We start from the raw sequence: 11286 nt of genomic DNA, 5'->3' as shown, positions 1-11286 counted from the left end.
TGTTCAGAAATTTCTTATTTCGATATACCAAATTTATTTCTTCCTTAAGAAAGCTGATAACATTCTGAATTAAAGAAGATACGTGACTCCCTTTTTCTTCCAATGGGTTAATGTTTCTAAAAGATAGATAATATGCAATAAAAAACTAGGATGAGTGTTTATGTTGAGGACGTCAAGTTACATCATCAGGAAGTTTCTACTATCATTTACCAGTTGTCCTAGGAATTAATTAATCTGCCGGTGTGTTTAGCGCTTCAATGAATGAATATTTTACTAAAACAACAAGTCTTCCTCAACGTTACAACCACAAGTAATTCCCTTAGATCTAAGAGCTTGTCTTCCTCCAAGTTATTTCATACTTACATCACGATAATTGCAACTTGTGGGTTATTTTTGACGTCTGCAGATTCATGCTGTAAAGTCATTAACACCAAGGAATATTATTTCAAAGTAATAAGCAATGTTGGACTTATAGCTGAACAGTTATTCAGTTTTTATTATAAATCATTTTTTATTGCATTTCTATGACCAAGAATTTGTTCAACAATTTAAAGCAGCTTAAAATAGGATTTGTACATTTATCAATTTCTGATATATATCTAAGTACAAATTATTATCCTAATCTCAGAGAAATCATTATATTAACGTTACTCGATGGTGTCATCATTGACCACATATTTTTCAGTGCATCCGCCATAATATTTGTTGATGCATCCACCACATTCAAAATTTCTCACAAAACCTTTTATCCTGCAATTTGCGCAAACTAACTCATAAACTTCAACTTGTTCTAAACGATTACCATCGAAAATACAAAATTTGGAAGTTATTCGTAGGTTCAAAAACATACTTTTTTACCTTTAGTCTAAAACTTTAAAATCTTCATTGTTTCTATGCCGAATTTCATAAGAATCACTTATTTGTTTATATCAGTTAGAAGAATTTATGGATGGTGTCAGTGTGGTTGAAGCTGAAGCTGAAATTGTTTGGAAATATGACGGTATTCAAAATACTTTCGTCCCGGGCTTTGTCACAATGCGGATTTTCGTTGACAGTGCCATCGATGGTACATGGCAGAACTAAAATATTTTCGCGGTTCGTTTGAATTTACAACACACAGTATCTACTTTATTCTATGTTATTCATTTCAACTCAGTTCTGATTTCGCAGTTGAATGTCCTTGGCTTATTATACAGTCATGAACGTTGGCATAACTGATCTTCATGAATGGAAGTAAAATAATTTTCCAGAAAATTGTCACACAAGCTATAATTTAATGTTGAAAATTGAGTTTTTCAAACAAAGCGTTTGGTAAATTGGAAGGATGTTTATTTTGACAAATGACATTAACAGTAATGTCACATTTTTATTACACTAGCGCCACTATTGGTAATTGGCACAACTGAATTTGTGTCGTCGAAATTTACATGCAAGTTGACCTTCTTATTGGGTATTTTTCGTTTTGTTCATCGGTATGGCTGAACAGCAAACGACATTCACTTGGACATGAAACGTGTATACCCAAGTGGTGGTGCGAAAAAACACAAAACATAGGAAAAGCAAATCGAAATTCCTTCTATCGTAGCCACATTTTTTTTGTTTTGTGTTATGTAGTGAGCTTGTCAAATGCAAGTTTTTACATAAAGATTTTAATGCAACAAGTCAATAGTTACAAACAGTTGCGAAAGCAAAAGGGGACTCAAACTCAAGATCTCTATGTATGCTAGATACTGTCAGAGAACCAGAGTGGCAACCTGTTAAAACGAGGATCTTTCTTGATCACGGAGAAGCTACAGACAACGAAAAGTACACATTTTTCATAAACAGTCATTGTAATTGCAGGATGAGATTGTAAAATTCCTTTCCTATTCATCAAGTGATCACTTTCGTCCTAAAAAACATTCCTTATTGTTTCACAAAGATATTTTCAAGGATATTCCACAGAAAAATATGTCATATATTTATTATTTTCCACTAAACGATACACCAATTTCGGATCTTTTCCAGAACAACAATAATTCCTTTCCTCGTTTCTCTGTTACCCACAAAAGCTTCGTTCTGATTGATATTTATCGTGTTTTTGACCTAGATAAAATCACTGGACTAACGTGTGTTCTTGGAAACTTGATGGAAATCAAATTGAGTTCGGAATACATGGACAAAAATTGGAAATTGATCAATGATATTGAAACGCAACGAATAATAGTGTCCTCGAGTTATTTTGGTTTATATCGATACTACAGGAATTATAGAAAAATTCTGACATAACTTGGAAGACAGAATTTTTGTCTATTTTAGTTTTTTCGTTTAATTAATTTCAATATAGAGCCACAAATATCCACAATATATTTCCCACCTACCTCTATTTAAAGTATACATTTCCAGGTCTCATTTTATGGAGCAAAGTCCCACATTCCCTCCCTAGAAAGGGGAAAATCCTCTCCTGCAAAACAGATCAGACACTATCATATGTCTGCAATACAGCAGGAAAATTTATCAACCAAATGGTTGGAAAAAATACTATTGCCGAGATTCCTAAAAGAATTTTTAAAACTGCCTCATGCCATACATTATACAAGGCATAATTGCAGGTTACTTGCAAATTCTGGAGAAGACATTCTTGCTTTAAGGCAACTCATACGATTATCGCTGAAAGATACGTGCATCAATCTCTGCGAAAAATTATGAGCCACTAAAGTTAATGAAATTGATCAACCAAGTACGAGAATTTCCAGGGGATAAGTACTAGCTAGTTTTGTTAATGAAAATATTAGGAAAACTGCGTTGGCTCCAGCTCTCACTTCTACTGGTGTATGAATAATTACTCTGCCACAAATTGAAAATATGTGGCAATCGAAATATTCAGTTCTAAATCCCTGGGACTTTGAAATATAGTTCATCACATTCTATGGCTTCAACCCAATGTTCACCAACCTCTTTGAGCCTTTGGTGAAATCATTCATTGGGGTTGGATGCAAAAAAGTGTCTCAAGAGCTCCGTCATGGATCTGAATAAATGAAAATCTGATAGTCCGGAGTAAATCCACAATGTATTCGCAACAGTTGTCAACTATATACCTTGGCATTGAGAGCTCGACCATCTGAAATGATTTTGAAATACACTGAACCTTCAAAAAGACTTTCCGGTCTAATCTAACTCTCTTTGCTACAGGTCCTGGTCCTGGTACTTTGTCTGACCACATCACTGAGATACCTTTTGTAATTTACTCTAAATGGTCTGATCTTTTTTGTTATTTATTGCTTTCTCTGCATTTTCATGTTACAGAAAGAATCACTTCGACCGAGTGCATGCAATTTTTCGAGTCCTACATACCCCGCAGTGAGAGGACTTAAGTTTCTCAATAGAAAAGGTACTTCACATGTGTCTCTGCCATTTCCTCTCCATTTAAGTTTGGGAACAGCAGACGCATAGTCGTAACCTCAGAAAACCCTTTTCTCCAACAAATAAGGCCAGTTTTGTAGCAAAATATGTCACCAAATCAGCATAATATTCGTCAGTATCGTTTTTAATTTTCCTAAATAAACAATGGATAATATTCATGTAACTTCTCGTCGATTTTTTCTATTATTTTGCCACGTAACTCTTCCTTATATGGGTATTAAAACTGATTTCACTGTCAGATTCACTTAAAATTTAACTGTGACTTCAGAAATATTATGAAAAACTAACAATATTTTCAACGTAGCTGAATTTTTGTCAAGTTTTCACAATTGTATCGAGCTGCCCTCGTAGCAGTTTTTCATTCATGTAATAACCTCAGTTAAGCAGAGATAATATGGAAAAAACTTGATATTTACATGGTACAAATACAATTTTGAAAATTTATTGAGCCATTTCCAAGCAATTTCCAAGAAAGAACAAATAGAATTTTGTAATATTCGCAATATGTTTCTTTAAAACCTCACGGAATTCTGACGATAAGGTTATCTTTACATCAAAATCATGCTGTTAAGACATGCAACTAGGCGGTTGGAGAATGGACTTACTGTAAAGTTGAATATAATTAAATTTAGTTCTGTTTGTTCAGGAAAATGACCATTTTAACATACGAAGGACAATTTTCAATTTGTTTCGCATATTGTAGGGAATATAGTGATTTTTATCATATGTATGAACAAATATTCAAATATATCTTAATCCTGCGAATTACCATATCGGTGATAAATAACAAAATCCTTCTTCTGAATTCGATACAGTAAAGTAAGCCTCTGCTGTACACTATAATACGGAAGAAAATAGACTTGGAATCAGAGCCAGACATCAGGATATATGGTCAAACAGAAATAATCACATGATATCCAGAGCGATCAAAAAGAGAAAAAAATTTGATAAGATTCACAGAATATCCAACCTAGAAGACTTTTCAGATATTCACTGTATATTATACTGTCGGTACAAGACACAATAAATGATGTTGTATCTTCTGGATCCAACGGGAATTTGTTTCTGGTCAGTTGAGGATATTATGGAGATTTACTCTACCATCTGTCCAGTATTTTTAGAATCGCCGTGTATTATATTTGATAGCCCAGCTGCAATAAACTAGCCTGACATTAAAATTTTGAAATTTGAGACTCTGTAATAGGGTGACCAGTATAGTATAAATAGTAACGGCAAGAAGTCCTTCGTTGACGTGTTCGAAGGACAATTCCCGTCCTTCACACATATCACCTATAATATTAATCTATTATAATATGGCAACGGCCGTTTTTAGTTGCCCACCCCGTACATATAGGCCAAACATCACAATTTCATTCCTCAACAATTACTATACAAATGTCGGTATAACTCAGGCAACGCTTTGTAAAAATCGACATATGTCTTGCAACGCTGTCGAAAAAGATTAAACCAAATCATGTTCCTGCTTCAGACAGTATCTGCATATGAACTCGGATTACAAAACTATGTTTACCGAATTATAACAACAATTTCCAAATAGTCAACAGTGTGGAAAACGTCCTAGAAATTATTAAAAAGAGGCTCTGTTGTCGACGCGCAGCTTTCTGTAGGCCAGGTATCTGAATAGCTGAACCAAGTGCGACTCTAGGAAGAAACACATGCACTATCAAGTTTACTGTCAACGCACTTTAAAAGGATGATTTCGATCGCAGATTGGAGTGATACCTCGGACGCAGTCAGGATTATCCGCAATTCCAATGTTCCATTTTGTGGTCAATCATGCACTGGAACGACCAGAATGTCCCCTTCTTCATTAAGAGGAATTAAACCTCGTGTGCCCTTTTTGAGGGTCACGTGACGGGTTAAAGTTATTTGGAAATGCTTTACACGGGGAAATGTACAACTCGCAAAAACATCGATCATTTAATGTAGGATGGAGCTTCGTATCATTAAGCGTTTTGTGTACCACGATGTTCATTTTGGAGAATGGAGAAGCTGACGAAATTCGTTGAGTGGCTTTCTCCAGTATCGCGTTTTTACAAGATTACAACGCACCTAATCGAATTGAGTTTGAAGAAGAATTCGAAAGTCTCCGCGGACAGCTTGACTTGCTTCGAAGGACCTGCCTTTTCGTTGAGAAACGATGATCAAGATGGGCATCAATATTAATCCTTTTTCGAATGCCTTCTGTAATTTCTTTTAATGAAATTATTTTGACGTTGCATTGAAAACTACAGTAGCTCAAAAAACTATTTAAACTCAGAATTATCAAAATAATTTTGAAGTTTTTGCTAATTTAAATAATTAATTCATCAACATACATCAACAAAAATAAAATAGAATAACACTTAAGATATCTTACATATCGTGATGTGTACAAAATAAGAAAATTTTCACACGTCCTTATGAATCTCTGGTGCGCCAGTATATAGCGTAAAATACAGAAAAAGGAGAACTGAATAAAAGGAAAAAAAACGCTTTCATAAATTCAGAAGATTTATTTTTCTGAGACAGTTTTCTGGTCCGTTCCATAGTTTCCGCTAGAGGAAAATTTATGAAGAGCTGCGATTTGCGTCTAACTCCATTTATAAAATTATTGAATATGATGGATGATACATTACGTTGAAGTGTTTTTCATCAAAAAGCAGAAATTTGTTGAAAACTCGAATATTATAGTGGATTATCTCATTCTTTTAAAGCAATTTTGCACTCATCTATTTCTATATATTCTCCATTACTTGAATCTTTTATTCTTAATCGTCTCATATCGCAAATATCAAATGTGTGCTTTTCAATGTATCCTCAATTTGTTATACTTTCAATAGATTTTTTATATTCCTAATATACAGTGCACTTTAGTTGTTATTGTCACTGTTTTCTCTCATTTTCTATTTATATTTTTCCAATCTATTTAAATATATATATTGTGCTACAGCTCTCGAGACTTTCTCAAATTAGTGAAGGCCTACACCAAAAAATAGGAATTAAAAAAATTAATTACTACACAACTTACATCCCTCTTACATTGTCACAGTATTATTCTTGTTAATTTGGGATACACAAACGTGTTCTACGAGCTCTTTCCATGATTTAAGATATCCACGTTATAGTCCCGACAGTTTAAAATAGTTTCATGTTCAAAGCGCAGAAGTATTCAATCCAACGCTACGATGAATAAGATGAGTAGTTTTTTGCGACTTTCTGGACTGTCTCGTTTTTGAGAACGTTTGTGTGTATGATTTTTTACAGTGTGAAAGTTAATTGTGCAGTACAACAGTACCATATACAGTTAAGTCAACAATTAGATTTATGGGCATCATATTGTTGTACCTGTTTACTTATTGGTAGCGATAAAGCTTGTAGGATGGGAAATATGCTAGTGGAGATATTAATAGCCAGATTCTACTTAAGCTTGGAGGATAATATCCAATTACATGGAAGGAGTAACCAATATTATAACAAATTTGAAGTTTGCTATTTCGTTAAATATACAGATACATTAATTATTAATTATATTGAGTTTTGTGGAGAATTTGATTTGGTTTCCAGCGGAGATGATGAAAGCAAAAAACCATTGTTTAGTGACCATCTCCCAACATGGTTAAGCTATTGAAGATATGGATTTGTTTTTAAGTTGTTTGGGATATTTTTGGACAATGGAACGTTGCGAATTTTCTTTAAAGACATTGAAAGTAAACTATACAGAAGACCTCAGTAAATACGTAAGGTATTGCGTGGATAAAATCACAAAGATGATAAAACTTTTTCAATGTACGTTTTCTTTTGAGGATTCTTACACAAAACCTAAAAATTTTTACCGTTATCCGCCACTACGTATTTCAAATTTAAATAAAATGGAATTATTAGAATTCCTATTATCAAAAAATATCGATGTAAAACGTACGCATGTTCAAAAAATCATATCTACCAAAATAATTGTAGCTTTGAGTTGAAATTATAGAAAAGTCTTAATAAAGATATGATGTAACTGGAAAAAATTCAAAATGTCCGTAAGTCATCCATAATCGAAATTACGTATCAACAAATATCGATGTAAAACATACGCATGTTCAAAAAATCATATCTACCAAAATAATTGTAGGTTATAGTTGAAATTATAGAAAAGTCTTAATAAAGATATGATGTAACTGGAAAAAATTCAAAATGTCCGTAAGTCATCCATAATCGAAAATACGTAACAACAAATATCGATGTAAAACATACGCATGTTCAAAAAATCATGTCTACCAAAATAATTGTAGCTTTGAGTTGAAATTATAGAAAAGTCTTAATAAAGATATGATGTAACTGGAGAAAATTCAAAATGTCCGTAAGTCATCCATAATCGAAATTACGTATCAACAAATATCGATGTAAAACATACGCATGTTCAAAAAATCATATCTACCAAAATAATTGTAGGTTATAGTTGAAATTATAGAGAAGTCTTAATAAAGATATGATGTAACTGGAAAAAATTCAAAATGTCCGTAAGTCATCCATAATCGAAATTACGTATCAACAAATATCGATGTAAAACATACGCATGTTCAAAAAATCATATCTACCAAAATAATTGTAGGTTATAGTTGAAATTATAGAGAAGTCTTAATAAAGATATGATGTAACTGGAAAAAATTCAAAATGTCCGTAAGTCATCCATAATCGAAATTACGTATCAACAAATATCGATGTAAAACATACGCATGTTCAAAAAATCATATCTACCAAAATAATTGTAGGTTATAGTTGAAATTATAGAGAAGTCTTAATAAAGATATGATGTAACTGGGAAAAATTCAGGATGTCGCTTTATCAACCATAATAGATAATATTCAATAATCATCATTCCCTGTGATAAAAGTTTATGTTATAAGATTTATTTGGGGCTAATAACACTAGCTTGACGACAAAGTTTTAGTGGAAATTGACTGTCAAAGACATGTTCATTCCTTTGTTCGACTTTTATAAATGTAAATTGAAACAGTGCAAAAATTCGGCTTTACGTTGCCAAACAATCGATGGAAACATCTTCACGTCATTGTTTTTGTTCCATTGTGAGCAAACACAGCACCCATCTGGCGCACAGCTATCTCATAACCAAATTTTTAGTTAATATACGATGTTTGAAATGCCTAGTATGTCTGCTAGCTCGCACTATCACCTAGTACCGATTTGTGGATCTTCTTAAAGTTGTGCTAACTGAAAACGTTCTCTATTGATAGCTGCTAAAATACTAAACAACGTGGTGTCTTCAAACTTGGAACTTATGCTGTATAGATTGTGTACTTTCTAATACAACTACCACCATCTCTAGGTCGGGCTAGGTACTTCTAGTACCATCCTCGTATTTTCAATAATGATATAAGATAGAGAATAATTCATCGTTCTGTTATAGTATTTTTGGTTGCATACCATATAGTACCTTAATCGCTTGTATTATTTTATTTGCTTACAAATTTAATATATAATGGATACGTCGTTACAAATTGCTTCCTATTAGTTATTTACTGTCTAGATATAATGAAGAGAAAGTTTCATACAATTGCTTGCGATTAAACATCCACGATTGTCTCCTAATGACAATTTTGGACTATAAAGATATTTGAATCAATCAGATAATGCTGAATTAGTATTAATGGTTATGAACAAAACACAACTACTTTTGTTTCTAAAATTAGTTTGGGGAAAGATGCTAGATATAGGAAATATTAATAGCCAGACTTTAATTAAGGCCTTAAAATAAATCAATGTCCGACGACTTCAATATAAAGAGAAAAAATACAAACTAATCATTTACATTCATTTAGACATTTAATATTCATAATTTATAATCAGTAATTTTCGTTTTAGTAACAATATATAAAACGCGTTAGAAAAATCCGTATCTAGTGATTATGGAATGAATTTTTCTCCTGAACTTCCATTCCGTCTATTCTCCTTTGATGTCGATTCACGGGACCAATTGGATCAGATTTTGGTTAATTTAATTAACTTTTGCCTAATAATGCCCAAAATTTCTTTCGCTTCGGTACATGTACAGCTTTACAGAAATGAAATGTAAAAAAATTGAACTCGCTACATGATTTCTCGCTACTACAGACTGTTATTGATATACTTGAATTCGAATGTTGTGATGAATTAAACCGTCAGTGGATTTTGACGAAGAAAGTTCGGAGTCGAAACCAGGGAAATATATATTTTTTTATTCTTATAGGATTTCTATTTTTATAACATTATTTGTTCTTCGTTTTCTTTTTTAATAATGCACCCACTAAAAATTAAAGTAAACCATAATAGGATGAAACGACTGACATTTAAAAACATGTCCAGTTATTGTTTTACTGCAGATTAATTGAGGAAAAAAAATTGAGGAAATATTGTTTTCAAAATCACTGGAAACAACCACCAAGGCTATTGATATATTGTCTATACAATTTTTTAGTGGTGAATAAACTTCCATAGGAGAAAGTTATTGGGATATGCACTGATGGGGCTCAAGCTCAAGGATGCCGATCAGGATTTACTGAGTTAGCCAAGAAAAAAAAAATCCCAATATTATAGGCTCTCATTGTATCATACACAGACAAGCTTTGACTCTTCCAGAAGCATTGAATTCTACCGATTAAAGTTGTAAACCAGGTAAAATCCAGTGCTTTGAATACCAGACTTTATTTCAAGAATTGAATCGTGACCAAGAAACTCAACTGTTTCACACTGAGGTTCCGTGGCTGTCAAATAATTGTACTCCAAGTTTATAAATGAAAATTTGTTTTTTTGGCATACTTATCAAATTTCTTTGTTTTCCTTAACTTTTAAACCAAAAGCTCCAAGATCAGAAAAACATTCTTAAGACGTATGATGCAGTCAAGGCCTTCAGTGAAAAGATTTCTCTTTGGCAACGTCGACTTCAGGGTACAGAGTCAATTATATTAATACGAGAGTGGTTGATAGAATTTTTACCTACCAACTACTTAATATCAATTTATATGTACCATGTATGGATATTTTATTTTTAAAAGTTTTATTTTATTTCATTTATATTCAATAAACAAAATATTCAAAATGAAGTTCCATGTTTTTTTTCTATTCCAACACGTTTCTTACTTAGCTGATGTATGAGCTTAATATGGTGGGTGGATGTCGGCTGGGGGTCGTGAGAAAAATTCAGAATTCTAAGGGAAGGGGGGCGTGGAGCAAAAAAGGTTGAGAACCCCTGTATCAAAAGACAATTTTTCTTCATGAATTGTCATTTCCATATCTCCATAATAGATTTTTTTACACATTTCATAAAATTTTGGGAACTTACTACCAATTTTCCTCAATGATTAGTTCATTCTATTGAAAACCTAATCAAGAAAAACTAGAGATGGAAAACAAATGTTACTAATATTGATTTTTTAGTAGTAATCATTACAGATATGTGGTGTAGCAAAATTAGCTGCACTGGATGCTAGACTTGTCTGTTACGAAGCGTAAAAAAACAACCCGGACTCCATAACTTCACTTTTTAATGTGCCTACAGTTACAATACATCATTATTCTTCTAAGAGGTTAGGAATTGGTAGCAAACTTGCCACGCAATACTGCAAAATTTTATCCAGATATACTACACCAAAATTTTGAGCAGAAATTCACCCGCTGGAAAGTTTGCACGCGTCCTTTGCAGCAGTATGAAGAGGAAGGATATAATTTATTACACCGAAAAAAGAGAATTGAGTTACGAAACGCTGGAACGCCCTTCTTATAGCCCCGATTTGTCACCAAGCGATTCAATTATTCATTTAGTCCATTGATAATAGTATTTGGAGGGTTGCATTTCGAAACTAATGCGGAGAAAGTGCTTGAATGTATACGTGATTACCG

This window comes from Diorhabda sublineata, chromosome 9 (assembly GCF_026230105.1).
Source record: "Diorhabda sublineata isolate icDioSubl1.1 chromosome 9, icDioSubl1.1, whole genome shotgun sequence".
NCBI classification, from domain to species: domain Eukaryota; kingdom Metazoa; phylum Arthropoda; class Insecta; order Coleoptera; family Chrysomelidae; genus Diorhabda; species Diorhabda sublineata.
This window is presented reverse-complemented; position numbering follows the sequence as displayed.